A 21319-nucleotide genomic window follows, 5' to 3' on the forward strand; every position below is an offset into this window, starting at 1 on the left:
GTACTAGGCCATACTGTATGCAGACAATGCCTCGCCTACCACTCCCCCCCCCCTTTTTTTAAACCCTGAAATATGGTTGATATGGTCCATTGCAAAATGAACCTATATTGGAAATGGCAAAATTGTAATGTAAAATATACCAGGGTCAGTGGGGTGTGCTGTTTTTTGCATATATTTTTTCTCCCCTGACCCATGCCATTCCCCTGCATACGGAGAAAAAAAGCTTCATCTCACACAGAAATGTGATGTCCTTTACTGCCAGAGGCTGTTGCTATTTTAAATGAGGAAAAAGCACAATGCATGAAGAAGGAAAATTAAAGCATATTCATTTTGGAAATTAGATACGGTGTCAGGAGACTCTCAGAAAATAGCCCCGTTTGAATGGAACCCCACACTACAAGACAGTTCACTGAACTTTTGACCACTATTTATGCTATGGAAGCTTTTGAAATAGGGAAGAGAGCAAAACATTTTATAGCTGCTTAATAGCTGAGTTCATATTTCTTTCTTTCTTTTTTTCCCACCAGGCATTTGTCTCTCCCTTCGGTGTGTATAAGATATGCAAACACCATGTAGCTTACTGGCAGGCCTTTGTGTTAACGTTTCCAGGTTGGTTCCAAAACACACAGCTACTGGATGAGAGATTCTCCTGGCCAACCCGGTGACCTTATTTACCCTCCACGGCGCAGTCTGCCGTCTGCCTGTGGCTGGTCTGGAATGGCCAGTCCTGCCAGGGTCACACAGGCCTTGGGAGTGACAGTGACCTCTCTAGAGGTCATTCTGCAAATGCAGAGAGAATATCTTTCAACAATTCCCAAGGATTCCTTATGCAAAATTGGACAGGAATGGGGGAGATGATGGAAAAGGCACTTTGTCTAATTTCTCCCTTTTTATTATTTGGAAGAACAGCTCTCAATCTGTGATCATCCCTGTTCTGCTTCATTGCTTCCCTCCTGCAGAGCACATCACATCAGCCAGGTTGAGCGGGATTCAAGGGCCCTCCAGGAAGGAGAGCCTAGATTTTTGATTCAACATTGAATAAGGAAGTACCTGCAAAAATGAGGAAGAGGAAGAGTTAATCAGGAGTGGAGGGTTGGGTCAATTAGAGGCAGAAAAAGAAATCCAATTTGTATTGGTGTTAATGAAAAATATGCTTTAACTTTTATACAGATATGAAGCATGGAGCTAAATATTACAAATTACAGGTTGTGAGTCTGTGTCAGCTTTATTATTGTTATTACTATTAATGCAATGATATCAAACCTAAGGGGTCACTGTGTTTGTTTAATTTATTTTCTGGGAAAGCTTAGCATTTCATTTCCAAGTGAGGACCTTTCCTGTGGCCTCTCGGTGACTTGCCCACACTGGCACAAATTGAGCCCCGCCTCTCTCGGGATCTGTGAGCTCCTTAGCATTCTCTCTTTTTGATCATTACCAGGCGTATTCTCATAGCTTTACCCTCACTCCACTCTGCAGTCAACCATGGGTCTCACTTCCATTAGGAGGTGATACAATGCTGAGGTTTAATGGTGGCTTGAGGTGGTGTGAGGACAGGGGATGCTGAGAAAAGGCTGAATGATACTGGAATCACAGTATGCCGCAAAATGCTGAAATGGGTCTCAATACTGACCTTCTGTGTGTGTCCTTGGTTGGGGAAATAGGAACAGCCTGTCCCCATACATGGCTGTGAGCTCTTTACAGATTCACATTAGGAACTTCAACATGGGGACACATTGCTAATTTCCTCTGCCTTGTGCTCTGTGATTTTAACTCGAGAGAGTGAGAGAGACACAATCACTCCCCGCCCCCCACCCCCAGCATTATTCATTAGGAGAGGATTTTTTTTTTCCTCCTTTGGACGGGAAACTTCTCTCCTCTCACTAGCCAGTAACAACCCTTCTGTTCATCCTTATGTGAAACCTTCGCAACTGCACTAATATGATCTCTGACAATTGGAAACAAGCTAGGATGTAAGGGCCACTCTGAAGTCAGGAGTTAGCCCAGGGTCTTCTCAGGGCAAGAACTCCTCCTGACCACCTACTTTGTGCCAAAACTAAGAAACTGAGATCTGTGTGCTGACCTCAGGCCACAGGCTGAAAGAAACCTGAGGAGTGCTTTAATCAAAATCTTCTTGGCCTCAAAAACTACCCGCTTTGTTTCCTGTTCTCCCTGAGGCTTCTTGGCACTGCCAGTAGCCATGTTGCTTTTGCTCTGGTTTTGTGAGAGGAAAGTCCCGGGGAGCCCTGGGGGACTGCTTTGTGCTCCTGCCCAAGCTACCCACCCACTTCTAGTCTATAGCTTGATGAAGGGAACTGAGATAGGATGCGGGGAATGCAAAACGGTGAGGTCATGCTGGCCACGTTAGCTGTTGGCAAAAACCGGGCGTCAGAAATGGTGACATCAAGGAAGTACTTTACAGTGTAGAGCTGGAGGTGGGGGAAATAAGGGGTCAGGTTTGGGAAATTCTCAGGCCCTCTCAGTCTGCTTCACCCTCCTCTCCCTACCTCTGAGGGCTTTGCTGAGGTGGACCCGTGGACGCAAAGCCCTGCATTTGTCTGTCACCCCTGCCTTGGCATTGGATCATCCCTACAGTTGTCACCCCATTTGTGGTGGCCTGTAGTTCCCCTGCCATTGTGGTGGCTGATGGGGACTGGGCATTTTACAGCATGAAGAAAAGAGGAGTCAGTGATGGAATCCAGCAATATTAGTCATAATGACTTTTTTTTCCCCGCTTTTTAAGCCTGTGGAAGAGAATGAGGAGACAGGCCTGGGCAGGATTTCTGCTTTGTTTAATTACAAACGGACATATTATAGCACATATTAATGATTTCATTAGTTTAGGAATTTCAAGTCTGACTCAAGTCTGAATATCGTGTTATGATGACCAGGCTTTAAATGAAAATCCATCTCAAAAGAAAAAAATTCCATCAGGTGCAACGGTGGTTAAGATGACCTCACTGCACATTACACGTATGATGGTGAGGTGTTTTCTGGGTCAGTGGGGTTTTTCTGGTAGTTCCAGAGTGTTTTTTTTATACTTATGGTGGTTTATGAAATATAAACAATTTTGGAATAGTTTAGCTATTCCTTTCTTTATAAAATTGGGTTTTGGATAAAGGGTTCGTGGCATAGTAGACTAGTGAGGCAACTTGATGGAATCACGAGAGGGCAAACGTGGGTTCAAATTTCAGCTCTGCCACTTAGCTGACCTCAAAGCCTTGGGCAGGTCACCCTTTCCTGACTTTCCTGGTCTCAGTGATCTCATAAATAAAATGGGTTAATAATCTCCACCACGCAGCATTGTCGTGAAGATTGAGAGTAGTTCTCGCGTAATGTTTACTCAATAAAAGGTAGATTTGTTATTATTATCATTACAGTAAGAGATCTTAGAGCTGGACGATGTCGTTTAAGATCTATACATTCACCACTCCGCATCTCACAGAAAAGGAAACTAAGCTTTTGAGAAGATAAGCAACTTATTAAACAACATGCAAAACGGTCTCATAGCTTGATGTGGTCCACGTTCTCTTGATGCCCGGACAAGTGGACTGAGTCCATTCAGTCTGCTATACCAAAAATTAAACAACAGACATTTATTTCTCACAGTTCTGGAGGCTGGAAGTTCAAGATTAAGGTGCTGGCAGATTTGGTGTCCTTGATAGCGCTCTTCTGGTTCATAAACAGCTGACTTCTCGTCGTGTTCTCACATAGAAGAAGGGGTGAGGGAGCTCTCTGGGGTCTCTTTTATAAGGGCACTAATCCCACCATGAGGGTTTCACCCCCATAAGCTCATCATCTCCCAAAGGTCCCACCTACAAAGAGCATCACGTTGGGGATTAGGTTTCAACATGTGAATGTTGGGGGCCACATAAACATTTAGCTCATAGCAAGGACCTATTTATTCCTTACCATTTCTCAAGTCGAGCTTTTCATGTTGTTGATGATGAGTGCTAAATAAGAGCTTTTCTGAAGTGTTTTAATTTTTTTTTTCCTTTTTTCCTAGTTGGGTCTTTAGAATACATTCTTTAAGGTCTTGAACCTTGCAACTTGCTTCTCTGATGTCACTGTCTTTATTGGTCTAGCCCTCGGATTCCCTTCAGCTGGAATACTTTATTACTATTTTTGGCCAATGATTGTTTGATTCTTTCTTGTCTTGGCCTTGTTTTCCCTGAAGAAAATAGAATACCTAAGTAAAAGGACCACATAACACATTTTACCTAACCTTGTGGTTCCCAGATTTTTGCTTTCACTGATTAGTATAAACTTTCCTCTCCTCCTCTCTCCCTTCCCTTCCCCCATGCCCCCTTTCCTCCCTTCCTCCCTTCTTTCTTTTATTCCTTCCTTCCCTCTCTCCCTCCCTCCCATCTTCTCTCCCTTTCTTTCCTCCCTCCTTCCCTCCTTTCCTTCCTTCCTTCCTATTTTCTTCTTTTTAATAAAGGATACAAGTTTGTCAACATTTTGGTTGTCCAAGAGTTTTAAAAAGGTTCCTTTTATCTGTTGACGTCACTTCATGAATATAAAAGACCTTTGAATATGATTTAAAAATAGAAATAACATAATATTAGACTTATGGAGAGCTTTTCTCAAGAAAGAAATATCAGCAGAAAGGTATGGACATTGTGTTGAATCACTTAAAATTTTGTCACGGACCAATAGAGGCCCATATATGAATAAATGAGAGCTGTTGGTCTAAGGGACAGGAGTTGAGTTGTGACGCAAATTGGACAACTTTAACCCATCAGAAGCCTAGAATGGGGACAACAATTTTGAACTGACTTCACCGTGTTGCTTTGAGGATCAAATAAAGTGACATGGAAAATGCTTTTCTATTGTTCTGTGCAAATATAGTGGGTTATGATTATCGTATCAGTAAGTAATAGACCACCTGATTTTATGTATGTGTTTTACACACATACTTTATTTTCTATCTATGTATCTATCTAACTGTATATACCATATATATATACCAATTATGTATGCCAATATGCCCTGTAGGACAATCATAGGTCAGCACTGGGACAAACAACGAAAGTGACAATAACCCTGGCTTCCAGTCACAGTCTAGTGAGCACAGAGGACTTTGGGAGTTCAGAGGAAGACATTATTTTGGCCCCTTCCTGACAGAATTTACATGAATACTGCCACCATCCTACCATCTTCACTGACTCCACTCTGGAAGGACTGAGCCCAAATACTAGACATAGACTCACAAAGAACTTCTGACTGACTGTCTGAAATATGTGGGCTAGCTCCCCAGCATGGACTCTTGCTGGCAAGGCAGTGATGCTAGAAACTAAGTAATATAGAGCCGTGTAGAACCTTTAAAAAGGAAACAAACTACCTTTCTCTCATCGCTACCGTATGCTTGATTCCTAAGCAGACTTTGAGCCATGTTCTTCCCCAGCCCATAGATGACTGAGCGTGTGATGATCTTGGGAGCACGCACAATTCAGGCCACTACAGCTGGGCAGACATCATGCTGAGCCATTACTGCAGATGAGAAAACTAAGGTTCATAGAAACTTGCCAATAATGCACGGCAAATAACTGGTGGGGCCACAGTTTAGAACAAATCTGTCTGACCCAACCAAACGCACGGTCTTTCCAACAAACACACAGTCATATATGTATGACAGTATGTATCTTCATGGGTACAGTGAGTGAGGTTAATATGGAAGCAATGGACTTCTGTTTCTCCTCTCTTCCCCAAGATGACCTGCCCTGCATCTTTCCCTTGACTATTTCTCTAACTCTAGTCACAGTTGAATTGCTTTCTCCAAGGTCCAGAGACAGATACTAATTTGGGGGGCAATTAGTTCAGGTGTTATGCAGAGCCTAGCTAACCTATGCTTTCTCAGATATCAAGCAAGTCAGGTTACCCAATTATTTCTGAGAGTAATTACTGTGTTTTCACTTTAGTTCATTTCTACTCTTTGGCCCATTGTTTACCTCAGAGAGGAGCAAAGAATGAATTCAAGTTACAGTCTGACATTACAATGAGATTGCCAATAGAAATCAATGACTTGTCTCATGACAAGCTAGGGTTTATGAAGCAGCCTAACAGTGTCCTTATATCTTTGCCTACCTCATTGTACTGCCATTCAAGCAGATTATACAATTTTCCTGTTATAAAGGGGGTGTAGTCAGGGCAAAAGAAAGTCTAATTGAGTTTAATAAAGCTGGAAGTGGTGGTACAGAAGCCTTACAGAGAAAAGAATATTACAAATAGGATATTCCAATAAGAGTAGTCTGGGTTGTCTGTTAAGGTTGATATTTATGTCCACATTTATTGACCTTAGAAAGGAAATATAGACAGAGCAGGTAGAGGTTAAAGAACTCACCTTTTCAGCAGCCAGAGCCTAGATCTCAGTGAAATTGAAGAGAGTTATACTCAATGTAGTGAAATATCATTCCATCCATTTTGTACTTATGAGAACTTCTGCTTATTTGGGTAAAGTGGCTGAAAAATGCCCCCTTCTACGAACAAAGCAGAAAGCCATAATGGAGATGGTGGAGTCACAGAAGATATACCTAGTTCTAATGCTGTGCTATCTGACATGGTAGCCACAAGCCACATGTGGCTACTGATCTCTTGAAATGTGTAGTTTGAAATGAGATGTGCTTTAATTGTAAAATACACACCAACAGTCAAGGACATAACATAAAGAAAATCATGTGAAAAATCTCACTAATAGTTTTTATTTTGCTTACATGTGAAATGATAATATTTTGGATGTATCTGGTTAAATAAAATATTAAATTAATTTCACCTGTTTATACTTTTTAAAATGTAGTTACTATGTAAAATTACATACATGGCTTGCATTATATTTTTAGTGGATAGCAGTGGTCTAATGCAATGCCTAAACGATATCATCTGAGCATCAAATTTCTATAATATGTCTTTATTTAAATTAGAATGTCAATATGCATTCTGCTCATGTGGGATATGGATTTGCATCCACAAGTGTGATGTACATCTACACGCACATCCATATTCATGCAAGTGTGAAGAATCCCATCACCTTTGGAATGAGAGAAACCATCCCAATAAATCCAACGTTGTTGTTTTTGCACATAGAAATGATGTTTTTTCCCTGCATCTCTTTGTTTTAATAAAACCCGCAGCCCCAAAGAGCATGATTTGGAATAAGCTACTGGAACAATTTATTATTTCCTCTCCATGGATTAGAGAGGTGGTACTTGGAGCAGCTTGTTAAAGAGAAGAGCTTGGCCCTTGCCCTTGCTCTGTGTTTAATGATCCTCTCTTCATGTGCCACCTCTCTAATCTGCGGAGAGATAGGTACAAATTCTGTCTATAATGTTATATTACTTAACAGTATAATGTATGATAAATCATAGAATTGCATCCCTACCTTGTAATTGGTGAGATGTGTTGCATGAGAGATCCCCTAATTCAATAGAAAGTGGTTGCTCTTATACATAACTGCCTCTCTGGATCAAACCAATTCTGCCCACAAGTGATGAGGGGAGAGTTAAAGCCTTTTTAATTAAAAAAAGCAAAAATATGACTTAAAATGACTTTATAGGCCCCTGGATTCAAACGACCACTAAATAGTTCTCCATTTGAATGGAGCCTCCTCTTTCTTTATTCTGTAGGCAGCAGGGATGGAACCATCTGTAGGAAATGGGTACCTGAGAGGACAGACATTTCGTGCATACATGTTCTCATCACTTTTAATTTGTTCCCCTTAGCCAGGTGTGTTTATTATTTTTGAAAATTATTGTCCTCCTACTCTTACCCACACACGTTTCATTTGCAACACTTTTTGTTTTAAATCCGTTCCTTTTACCTATATAGCCTACTCCCTAATTCTTCAGAATGGAATATTTTGTTTTGTATCATATTTTGTTTTCTCTTCTTATTTCCTTAAGGTTCTGGGCTTATTTTATTTTTTAGCACTGCCTATTTTTGTGGCCTCTTTCCCTAACTGATAAGCTTCTTAACGTCCCAAATGATAGTGCCAGAGCAACCAGCAACAGGACATTGATTGCTGCAGAAAGGTAGTGTACAGGTGATTGCACCTCCACTCCTAAGAATGCACGGAGGTTTTAGTAGCAATATACGTCGATACAGAAATAAGTAGGGACAGTGGCATCTAGATCAAGATCATACATAGTCACATCTGTGTTCTTGGTCACTGAAAATCTCTGAGTAATACTGCATATGATTTGATAATTGACAATTTAGAAATTAGCTATGAAGACAACTGAAATAAAATTTGACAGGAAAGTTTAATTAAGTCTGTTACAATTGCTATGACATACAAATTAGACTGTTCCAGCTGGATGAGGCCATAGATGTGGCTAGTCTTTCAAAAAAGAGCTGAGGAAACTTGGATACAATAGTTAGTACTAGGCTCATTGGTGCCTTGAAGGAGATCTGGATCTCGAATGAGTTTTCCTGCCCTCAGTCATCCTTCTTTCCATTCCTTCAGAGTCTATCTCAGAAAGCTTCTCTTTAGGAGCTGAATTCTAGGACTCATTGTTTGGGGCTGAAAAATATCCAATAAAAATTGTCACATACCTGCCACTTGTATTTTCTATTTATCATTAAGCAAATGAGTGAGATTCCATGACCTGATTTTTCATTTAAAATTTTTTATGTATATTTTCTTAAGAAAGATAAAATAGTGTAGTCTTATCTTAATTCTATTACTTTACAAGTCTGACTTTCTGAAAAGTCAGCTTTTTGACATGAGTCATTGATTCTGTCCAAACAGACATAGGAATATTACCAAAATTGCAGCCTAGCACAGCCTACTTAAAAAAAAGTGGTGGATTTGGAGGTGGGGTTACGTTATGGTTTTCAGTTACATCTGCATTGCTTTTCCTGTAATCTACTGTTTCACATCTTAGTAAAAAGAAACAATTCAGTTGGTGAATAATCTATAATACAATTTCCAGAAGTTACCCTGCCATTTCTCAACTGCCAGATACACTTTATTTTTACTCTGCATGTAACCAAGGAAAACAAGGTTGCAAAATGATGCCAGCTTATGCTTTTCAGCTATGAGATGTCAATAGCCCTTGATTTTGTTGTTGTTGTCACTAATTTCTGCAAGTTCACAAGAAAGTATCATAAAAACAAATTGCTTTTAAACATCCTATCGTTATTCATCCAGTATTCTTATGAGAGATAAGAATATATTTGCCATAGCTTTTGAAATCACTTTTAATCACCAATATTCATGCCTGTAGAAAAGGCTACTTAGACTCTATTTTTTATTTTCCTCTCAGTTTTTTTTTTTCCTTCCTTGTGTTTTCATGCTGACATTTTTACTGTAAAGTCACATTTTCATCTAGGACAATGGCATCTTGTTTTTAAAGCAAACAAACATGAGACAATTTGTTTTGAAAATATGTGGGTTGATGACAAAGTCATAAGAATTTCAGAGAAATGTCAGCGCAAGTGTCAGGAGAGCCAGTTCTCGTGTGTTTCTTATATGAAAATGGAATTTGGTGCCTTCTGTACTGACAGCCTCCACAAGGCGCAGAAGTTTCTTTGTTTTTGCTGGGCATTGCTTTCCTCTTTCGCTGTAAGCCCACTTGATGATTTTGAAAGATCAAACCTACTTTGCAGTGAATGTATCTCTTAACCTTTTTGCTAGAAACAGAAACAGCATATAAGTGAGTCCCACAAAAGGGGGAATTCTAAGATGAACGGCAAGGAAGCAAAGGGTTATATTGTAATTCACATAAAAAAAGAGCATTTTCACTAATCAGTACCCATATCATACGTTTGTAAAAATGACTGCCTGACAGGTGAAAAATCTATTTTTTTTTGACAGCATACATTTAATCTTAAATCAATCCAACACAATAGTTCCTTTTTTTGCTTTACACAAACTCTCTTTCACCTTTTGATAAACTGTACCCCCGTGAGCCATAGAATGTTTCAGATTCCTACTCTTTTCTGTGTTGCAGCAGTATTTTGAGGGCAACATAAAGCAGATTCATTTGGCAGAATGTTTTTATATGCATATCAATGCAAAGGTAGAATTTAATGATTTTTGAGGATTAAAGGCGCTGTCCAAAACTTTGTAATGCGCTGTGAAATACTTGCAGTGCGAATTAGACTCCTGACCCGCTGAGGCCTCTCTGAGGTATTCTATTTTAACCTGGTGCATGGAGCACAATAGCGATAAATCTTGAAGCAGATTAAGTAATTTCCCCATAGTGGTGTGTCTATTGGAGTTTCAAATAACCCAGCATAGGGATTCAATTCTTGATACATTTGGATATTCCAGACTGTATCCCCTCTGTGTAAAAAAGTTTCTGGCAGGGCAGCATCCTGCACTTTGACCCCCCTTGTAAGAGTATAAATGGATGCCCTACTGAGTTCAGTGAATGCTAATTATTTTGCCGCTTCTGAATCCTTAAAAATAAAGACCGAGAAGAAAAGATGGTCCATTTGCATGCTTAAAATATGCCGAAGATTGTATGAAATGGAAGCTTGAGACATTATGACACTGTCAGGTCTCAAGATGCTATTGGGGATTTGATTTACTTTTCTATTCTGCTTGGAGTTATTCTGGTTTGGTCTAGGCAGTTTTGGCTAGAAAAATCTCTGAGGCTCATCTGAGAAGGCGTTCGTAAGCATCAGTACTCCAGGGCAGCCAGAGAGGCGTGTGCAAGCTGAGAGCTGGACGTGTGATAGCAGTGCCTCTCCGTGGCAGCCATCTTGAACTCAGCACTTCACTAGGGGAGAAAGTTTTCATTGTGTCTTCTCAATGCCAACACCTTTGTGAGGTAAAGGTCAGATCTACATCATGAAACAAAAGCCGTGCCAGGTCGGGGAGAAGGGGACCTGTTTATTCCAGGAGACCAACAAACTTTGGAGATTTGATTGAAAACCCAAATGCTTCCCTGGGAATAAGCATCTAATTAGTATGGAATATCTCAATGTGCCCTTGACTTTTTTGTTCCTTTCTACACATGACAAGTCCTCTCATGAAACACAGTTTAAAAAGCAGAAGCGATGGGCTTGAGGAGAACACTATATGGCCCACTCATTTCCCTACTCCTTTGAAGAAAAGAGCTGTGGGCAACATTGTCATTAGAGGGAGAGAGCGCTTGGCAATATCGTGCTGACAGCACATTAAGGAAAATAAACAAGAGAAGTATAGCTCGGGAGACCACGCCTCTGGGAGCTCCAACTGCTCTCCGTTTCCCAGATCAAACCTCAGGGTCTTTCTAGTGGCCAGTCCATTGGAAGGAAGCAGGAGGGGCGGGGTGGCTGTGCAGCCCAAGCAAAGAGCAAATGTGCTGCCACAGTATGTGTATGGACAACTGTACACACGTGTGTGATTGTGGGCCTGTGCATGTGTGTGACCGTGGGTGTGCACATGCACATGTATGGGGGAGCACGTGTACATATAGATACGTACATCTGTGTGATGGGTGTGCAGGTTGTGGGTGTGTGTGTCTGTTTAAAAAAATTACATACATGACCCATGATTTGACAAAATAACGAACACCTTGTCCTCCCTCTGTCTCTCCTACGGTCTTTGACCCCTTGCTGCCGGTTACTGCAGTTTGTCACCATGAGAAACAAGGAAAAGAAAAGCTTATTGCTTCTTAATGGTGATAAGATGAAAATACAGTTATTCCTTCTGTGATTTTTGATGAGACAGAGCACACTTCGGCCTGGGAATCTAGTCCTGCACATTAAGTAGGGGACACAGGAGTATTTGTTGCATGGATCCGAGTCAGCACGATGCTTAAATAATGTGTCCAACTCCCCTTATTTTCCATGACTTCCTTATTCTTTTGCCAGCTAAGGGGTCTCACCATCTCAGCGCTTCTCCACTGAAGCTCTTTCTTCCTGCTACCACTTTCCTCTTGGAGCTTTCTAACATGGTCTGTATTTCTTTTTCTTCCTTATGTATGTCTCTAATTTACAAATAATGTAGTAAAAATTCAATATCCCAGAACCCTAGACCTCAGGCTTGGAATCATAGAAACTTAAAGCCGACCGGGACCTTGAGGATATTCTAATTTAGTTCCCTTATTAACAGATGACCATGTGTAGAGCAGATTCCAGAGGGCAGCTGGCTGTGGATCTAAGAACTCAAGCAATGTCATAAGGTTGACATGGACATTTCACTAGAAGTTGTGGCCAACTATGTCATGGCAGTAACTGGTAACAACGCAAGGGACATTTCCTGTGGGAGATTAAATGTGGTGACTCACATTTGTGAAAGTTCTTTGTGAGCTATAATGTAAATGCATGAAATATAGGATGATTATCTCTCTTTTTTTCTTTCATAACTAATAATGTACTAGGTGAAAATTGTACCATAACTTTTAAGACTATAAAACCTAGTGAAAACTGAGAAGTCCAAATCCATATTCCAAAGAAGCTCTCTATTGTGTCTCAGAATTGTTTAGTGTTTATTTTGTAGAAAGTTGCTTTGACCATTAACCCTTCAGACAAGAGGGAATCTTTCATATGGTTACAGAGAAAATGGGGGGGGGGGGGGCTGCAGGCCCACATTCCATTCTCGCTTTATACTTTTGCCATGTTTATTCACTTGATGTCCTGAATGATCACTCATTATTTACCCTAAGTAGAATTCATCATTTTCTTTCATGGAAAAGTGATCCCCACCTATGGCTATGACAGTGAAAGCATCTACCAAGTGTTCATTTGCCCCAACTAGAAACGTGGAAAGCGTGCTTCCCTCCTGTTTCTTCCTTCCCTCCTTCCACTCCATCACCAGGGTCTGTCAGATTTACTCCTAAATGTCTCTTCAGTATCCCCACTGCCATTGTCCACATCTTCATCTCGCCTCTTGTTTAGTTTTAAGTGGTCTCCCTTTCTCCAGCCATGCCCTTTTCTCCTTCAAGTGCTAGCCAGACAGATCTTGTATATTGTGAGGGTGAGTCAAAAATTATCCATACTCTGGCTGTAGAATTTATTTTAATTAACTTTTAGAAAAAACAAATACATCATTTTTCAGCGTAATCTCCTTGCTTTTCAATACACTTTGTTTATCTGTCAGCAAGCTTTTGTATTCTCTCATTAAAAAATGTCTTAGGCTAAGCTGCGAGCCACGAACGCACCGCTGTCTTCACTTCTTCATCAGAAGTGAATCTTTGTCCTCATAGGGCTGCTTTCAGGGGACCAGATAGGTGAAAATCCAGTGGAGCAAAATCAGGACTATAGAGAGGATGCTTTAACACCTCAAAACGAAGTAATCCATGACAGACTTAGGTTTCAAAAAGTTTGTGCGAGATGGGTACTGAAATAACTCATGGAAGAAAATAAACAGAAACGTTTGGATATCTGCAAACAAAATTTGGACCAATACTCTAAGGAAGGTGAAAGTTTCTTAAAGAGAATCATCACTGATGACGAGACATGGATTCATCACTACTAGCCTGAGAGTAAACGGCAGAGTATGGAATGGAAACATCCTCAATCACTGACCAAGAGAAAGTTCAGCTGGAAAATTGATGCTTACAGTTGTCTGGGATTCTCAAGGCCCAGTATTGGAACATTATGAGAAAAAAGTTTCAACAACCAACAGTCTTGTTACAGTGAGATGCTTATTGAAGAGCTGAAGCCTAAACTTCAGATTAAATGTAGAGGACTGCTATCCAAGGGCGCTGTGATCTTGCTTGACAGTGCACATCTGCACACTTTTGCCCACACTGTCGACACTCTGCAAAATCTTTGTTTTGAGGTCTTAAAGCATCCTCCCTACAGTCCTGATCTTGCTCCATTGGACGTTCACCTGTTTGGTCCCCTGAAAGCAGCTCTATGAGGACAAAGATTCACTTCTGATGAAGAAGTGAAGACAGCGGTGCATTTGTGGCTTGCAGCTCTGCCTAAAACATTTTTTGATGAGGGAATCCAAAAGCTTGTTGACAGGTGGACAAAGTATATTGAAAAGCAATGATATTATGCCAAAAGATGTATTTGTCTAAAAGCTAATTAAAATTAATTCTACAGCCAGAGTGTGGATAATTTTTGACTCACCCTCGTATAAATTTGATTAGCTCACTCCCCTGTTTAATACCCTTAATGACTTCAGAATGCTCTTGGGATGAAGTTCAAAGTTGTTACCTCTGTCCACAGGCCTTTCATGACATGGCCTCTGCCAACTTTCCAGTCTCCTCTCACTTCACAGCCCACACTTCAGTCTGCATGATCCTATTTTGTTTATTTGGTGCACCATCTTACTTCCCACCTCCGAGTTCTCACACGTGTCATGTCCTTGGCTTAATACCTAATAGTAAGCTCTTCTTTCCATCTCTGTTCTCTTCATATGCTTAAATCCATTTTATCTTTCAAGTCTCAGCTTAAATATTCCTTTGTCTGGCAGCCTTCTATGACTGCTCCCCTCTCAGGTTGCTAATATCTCTCTACTTCTATTAGAGCACTTATCACAAATCATTAAACAGTCTGTGGTTCCCCACAATTCTGTAAGCTCCATGAGATTAGGGACCAAGTATATATAATTTTTATATCTCCAGGCTTTACTCCAGTGCCTCACATATAGGATGTGCTCAAATAAATGTATGTTGAATAAATGAATGCATAAATGTCAGTGACTTATTATGTGACCTTGAACAAGTCACTCATCTTATTTGGGACACTATTTTCTTCATGAGTAGCATGAGAACACTGAATTAAAATGGCATGAATGTGGCTTCCAGTTTTAAAGTTATATGAATTTATTTTTATATGTTTGTTAACATACAAGAAATATAATAGCAATTTCAAAGTAGCTATGAGTAAGTGATACATTTCTATTTTTGATTTGAGCTTATACATTTAAAAGGTTTGTAATCTTTGTTCACACCTGAATCGGTACTCTCTACCTCATGATAAATATTTTCCTAATGCAGTCGATGAATGGTCACCATTAATAACCAAGATCAGGAGTAGTTTGCACCCTGACAATTTGGGGATTTGTTGGCCTTGTGGACACATGAAAGAAACTGCAAGAAGTATGTTTCTCTTGAATAATTTGGGTCCAGTCTAAAAGAGAGCAAATGGCTCAGAAGGAAATGCATTTTCATTCTTTATCCAGGTTAATGAAATAGTTGTTTGAATGTAATGGACTAAAGATGGGAGCCAGTCAATATTTTCCAACTACTTTGAACCTTTGGAAGTTGAACCGTCAATATTTATATGGTGGCTAAGTCTTAGGTCTTTAATTTCACTTCTAAATGAGAACATGTAGTATATTTCAGTGAGTCTACAGATTATCCATGTGAGGAAGCAGTTGGGCTGAGATAGTGCTGACAGCAAAGAGAAGCAACAAGGTATTTGAGTGTAAAATATGCAGAGGAGAAATTTTTGAGCTTCTTGTTCTTAGTTTTTGGATGATCACAAAGGTAAGAAATGCACATAATCTGCTGTCAGAGAGAGCCGGTTTTGGGGGAACCATAATGCAAATCAACAGACATAGACACCACATTTCCTCCCCAGAGAAGCTGAGAAAAGGTCAAAGCATTATACTGGGAGAATGATCCAATTAAATACCAATATGAAGCCAGCATGCTATGTGCCCCAAAAACAAAGCTAGCTATGCATTCTTATCAGCATCTCTTTGAAGGCACCCTAAGCTTGACCCCATAGTCATTGTCTTTGCTCCTCCTGATTCAGAAATATAACCAACTTTCCAAGTTTTTTGTCCTTGACTTTTTATTTACCCTTTTCTATCTTATTGTGCTTATGTTTTAACATATCTGGTCTGTGGTGTTGTAGTACTGGAATTAAACACTCTACATCTAGGATTATTTTTCCAATTTACTGCCTTCTGGGACAAGAATGTATTCTTTAGACCTCCTGCCAATCTGCAGTTGCTAGTAAATGATATACTGGTTTAACGATCTGGATACTTTAGATGGGGAAAGAAAATCACAAAGGAAAATGATTTTGATCTGAGACTGAAATTCAGACAAAGGATTGGTGGTGGTGTTTGAGTAGACAGTATATCAGCATGGCCCTATGTTAGGTAGAAGTGCCAGCTTACAGCAAGCAGGAGAGAACTCAAGAACAAAATAAAACTAGGCCTACCTCTGCTTATTCAAATACCACCCACAACTTTCTGGGAGAAGAACATATGCAGAGCATATTTGAAAACATTATAAGGCATGCATAAAGTACAATATTAGTCAATTTTATATGCTCAGTTGCATGAAATCTGTGTGTTTAAAAAATATAATAATTTGCATTTCATGGCTTTTGATAACCTCAGGAGTGCACTTGAAATTCAGCACATGCCCACAGCACCTCCCAGCTCACCCCATTTTTAACTGAAGACCAATGGTTTCTATTAAGGGATCAGGCAGGGCCTCTGACAAGCCAGTCAATAACTATGTGAGGTTACTTCATTAATGCTATAATGGCTGATAGAGTGAGAGGCAAAAAACAGGTTCCTGACAGCAGCAAATGAAAATGATAGAGATTCCTGAAGCAATGCGCCTTTCCTTTGTCATTGTCTTTTGCTTCGCTTATTCAAAATGTGGCATTTATGTATTCAGTCTTGATGAATGTTGCAGGCTTTAAGTACTTTTTCCATCTCTAATGCAGTGCCGATTGCACATTGTTCTCTCTTTCTCTCTCTCTCTCTCTCCCTCTCCTCATCCCCCTCTCTCTCTTTTTTTTCCTATAACCTCTGCTGTCAAGGCACGGCAGGCTGAAGGGTTGCAGGCACTGGCTAAATAGCTTTTGTGCTATAAATGGTGAAGGTGATGGGACAATGCATCATAAGTACTGGCTGGGTCATAGAGCAGAGAGGGTGGTGGGAGCTGGTACAGCTGAAATGGTGCAAGTCACCCCGGCCCTGCCATTTTTTTACCTTTATTTGGAGATCAAGTGGAAATCCACAAGGAAAGTAAAGACATCTCTGTGGAGTTGAGACAGGGATGCATTTGAGAGAAGCTCCCTGCAGGTGAATCAAGAAGATAAGTCATGTGACCATGTTCAGAACCACGCATAGATCTGGGAAGGGTACACTGACATGAATGTCTAGCTTCCCTAAGTGGGGGTTTTTCCAGTTTCTAAGTGCCCTGATGCTTGAGGGGACCATGTACTCTATTTGGATAAGAAGAAATACAAGCCGACAGGTCTCTGGCATCAAGGAGAGGGAGCTTTAGTGCAGCCAGAGTGGGAGGTGCAGGCATTTCCCTGATGCTACTGGCTGCCTCCTTTGATGAGGGTCATAGTCAGGCTAAGAATAGACACACAAGGAAGCCAGAGTTGAGAGTCTCTTGGTACCCATTCTGATGTGGTTTTGTGTAGCACAAACAAGCCAGATTTACAATAGCCCCTTGCACCTTTTGGGGGGTATGAGACCCGTGAGCCATTTTGGAGGGAGAAATGTGAAAACTAACTGATAAATACGTATATTTGAATTCCAACAGCTTTCACCAGGGAATTGACCTGCTTTGTGAGGTGCTTGGCTTTAGCTGGCAGAATATCAGAACACCATCAACATGGTCAAGGGCAAGGCAGACAGGAGTGAAAAATGTGATGGCCTCACACAACTTGGGTGGCGGGACATAGCCTCAAATTGCCACCATGTGTTTTCAGAATGGACTCAAATTCTTTGTGAAGGAAACTATACCCAAATATAAACAAGCAAAGAAACCCACAATTAAATGTATAGTTGTAGTCTGGATGTACAGGTGACTACTTGGCCGGAAGCACCATAGCAGAAAGGACTGACCTTTATTTTTCTGTGATTCTATCACAGAATATGGGGTGCTCTTCCATCTTTGTTTACTACAGAGGGTCAGAGCAGTAGTTCTTGCCTAATTGAAGACTGAGCTGGCCTGAACCACATAGTATTTGTTATGAGTAGCCTCGGTTACTTTGGTAATTACAAAGTGCTATATTCATTGTGCCTTTTTTTCCCCCGTTGGTCTTTACCGATTGCTTACATGGTAGATTTTATGCTCTACTTTTGGTAAATGCTATGGGCTGAGCTGTGCTGTCACCCATATTCATATGTTGAAGTTCCAACCCTCAGGACCTCAGAATGTGACTGCATCTGAAGACAGGATCTTTAAAGAGGTAATTAAGGTAAAGTAATATAAGAAGAGGAAGTTAGGACATAGGTATAGACTGAACAGTATGGGGAGACATAGGGAGAAGATGGCCATCTGCAAGTCAAGGAGAAAGGCCTCAGAAGAAACAAACCCTGCTGACACCTTGACCTCAGAGTTCTAGCCTCCAGAATTGTGAGAAAATAAATTTGTTGTTTCAGTCACCTTTCATCTGTCCCCAGTGATCAGCATGTTAATGAAATAAGCACATTCTGTGAACCTGTGTTTTTTGATTTTTCACTTATAAGTTAGGGCTCCATAAATAATATGTAGAATTAAGTTGTGTAGTTGGAAAAGTTCACATACATAAAAAAGTTTCATATTTCTGTGATGTTCTGTAACCTGCTTTATTTCATTCTGCATTATAGTGTTAATATGTTTTGATACATATAGAAATCTGTTCATTTTATCTGCTGCATAGTACTCCATGTATAATTACACCACCATTCATTTATCTTTTCCCCTACTGAAAGAATTTGGATGATATGTATATATATCATCCAAATATATATATATATATATATATTTTTTTTTTTTTTTAAAGTAATGAACAGTACTGCCATGAACATTCTTACAGGTGTTTTCTGGAGCACAGCATGGGAGGTCTCTAAGTTATATTCTGAGAGTAGGAATTCACTGGATCATAGAATATTTTCATCCTAACTATGTATTTTCAAATTGCTTGTCCAAATAATTGTAACAGCTCCTCCTCCCAGCAACAGAGTATGAACATTCCCATTTTCCCATAACCTTACTAACACTTAGTATTGTCAGGACTTGTAATTTTCTTCTAGTCTGACAGGAGTGAATGGTGTCTCATGGTTGTTTGGAGTGTCTCCCTAAAGCCAGAACCACAGTGGCTAGTACTTATTGAGCCCTTATCAAATGCCAAGTTCTATACTGTTTGTTTTAATCTTATTTAATCTTTACAATCCCTGTATGAAGTTGGCATGGTTATTATCACCTGCATTTTACAGATAAGGAAACTGAAATTTAGAATGATTCAGTAACTTGCGTAAGGCCAGACAACTACCAAGTGATTAAACAAGGATTAGAATCTGATTCCAAAGACTGTTGCATTAGTTTGGATTTCCTCAAAAGCAAACTCTGAGACACGGGACTTGGGTGCAGGTAGTTTATTTGGCAGTTGATCCCAGGAAGCACACATGAGATTATAAGGAGAGTCAGAAAAGATTAGGGGAGTCAGTACAGGGTATAGTTATGAGCAGATTGCCACTGTGGGGAATTGGGGCTCCATCTTCCTGAGGCTCCTCTGAGGGTTGGTGCACCCTAGAAGTATCTCATCTAGTTATGGGGAACCTAGGGGTATTTATCATTTAACTCCCATTTCTCACTGATCGGGTTTGGGGCTGCTCTGCATAAGGTTTCCCCAGACCAGAGAGAGCCCTCAATCCGAGAAGTAGAGAGATGTAGGTGCTTGAGAACATCCACCACGGCTGCAGGGGAATATAGAGGTGGGCCAGATTTATGGGGAGTGGCATCAGTAATGCCCACCCTGCCTCCAGCTACACTGCCATCTGCTAAAGCAGGAGAAATCTCCGCACCAGCTCCTCCCTCTCATGACCTAAGGAGAAGCAACGGCATTTTAATCTCTGCACTGTGGGGTTGATTTATAATTGATGAGACTTTTCCTACAGAAGTTGATGTGCAGCATCACACTTCACCAAAATCGTCCAACTTGCTCTGTGATGGATATTTTTTTTGTCACATTTATTCTTTCTTGGTTTTAATTACTTTGTATGTGATAACAAGGCTCATCATGTACTTTTGATAAAGTAGGGAAAATGTCAATTTCCTTACTGCTTTCTTGTGAAATATATAAAATAAAACTCATCTCTAACTCTGTAGTGGTTCCTATGTTTATAAGGATTCATTTTTCACTCTACAAAATCTTCAGTAAGGTCATGGATATAAAACTGACCCATAAATAAAAATTCTACCTGAAATCAGACTGGAAACAAGGCAATGTGTTTAAAAGAAATAAGAACAGTCACTTAAATTTATATAGTCCTTTGGGTTTTCAAAGCATTTTCACGTTATTTCACCAGAACTGCCTAACAAGAAAGTAATGTGTGCTGAGGTCTCATTATTCCCTCTTATAAAAACAAATGCTCAGAATGGTAAAAAAAGGCTTTGCCAGGGTTACTCAGTGAATTGGTGACCATGGTTGAACTTGAGCCCTGGGCTGCTGAAACCCAATCCTATGCTTGTTCACCACATCAATTTTTAAATATGTAGTTTATAGACAACCTGCATCAAAGTTGCTGGGTTTACTTTTTAAATGGCCAAGTCCTGGGCCTTACCACAGGGGATAGGTGTCTGATGCAATTGCCTGGATACCCATTTGTGAAGGTAAAAGGCATTTTGATGAGCACATGTGTTGACCCTTGGATGTCCTGATCATCATGATATTTTCACCACCCCTAAAAATGGTCTGGGGAGCATACAAGCCACCCACGATCTACTACCGAGGCTTAGGCAGTGTCTTCACACGACCAGACAGCCCTGATTTTCACAGCAGAATGTTTTTGTGCCCACCCATAGTGGTGGTCATCGTGTCAATGTGAAGAAGCCAGAATTGCTCCAGGAGAAAGAACATATTTGTGGTCATCCTTTCCTTGCCAATAATATTTTTAAACAAAACAGATTTACCCCCAGACATACAGACAGGCTGATTCATGCAATCTGGATAACCTTCTACTTTTTTTTCCTCTCTCTCTTAAAAATTAACAAATGAGTCCCAACAGCATGTCTGAAATATAAAGAATGACTTATTGTGGCATTGATGAAGTGTCACTTAAGCGAGTTTTAAACACTTCCTGTAAATCTTCTAGTGTTTTAAGAGGCCAAACTATTCAGTTTTATTTTCTCTGCCTATCAAAATTCAACTGTGGTTAACATGTTCTCTAAAACCTTTTGGGGTAGCCTGAACTGATTTCTGCACCATCAAAATGAACCGGAGATGAGATACTGATCATACTCCCTTGATTTCCAGGATTATTGCCAGAGGCCATGGCAGCAGTCCAGTTGAGAGACGATAGGGGTTTAGACATTGATGTGGCAGTGGGGGTGGTCAGAAGGAATTTGATCCATATACATTTTGGAAGTAGAGCCAAGAGGATTTCCTGATGGATTGAATGTGAGGCATAAGAGAAAGGGAAGGTCAAGGATGCCTCCAAGTTTTCTCCCTGAGCCACTGAAATGATGAA

This window comes from Hippopotamus amphibius, chromosome 7, assembly GCF_030028045.1.
Source record: "Hippopotamus amphibius kiboko isolate mHipAmp2 chromosome 7, mHipAmp2.hap2, whole genome shotgun sequence".
In the NCBI taxonomy this organism is placed as follows: Eukaryota; Metazoa; Chordata; class Mammalia; order Artiodactyla; family Hippopotamidae; genus Hippopotamus; species Hippopotamus amphibius.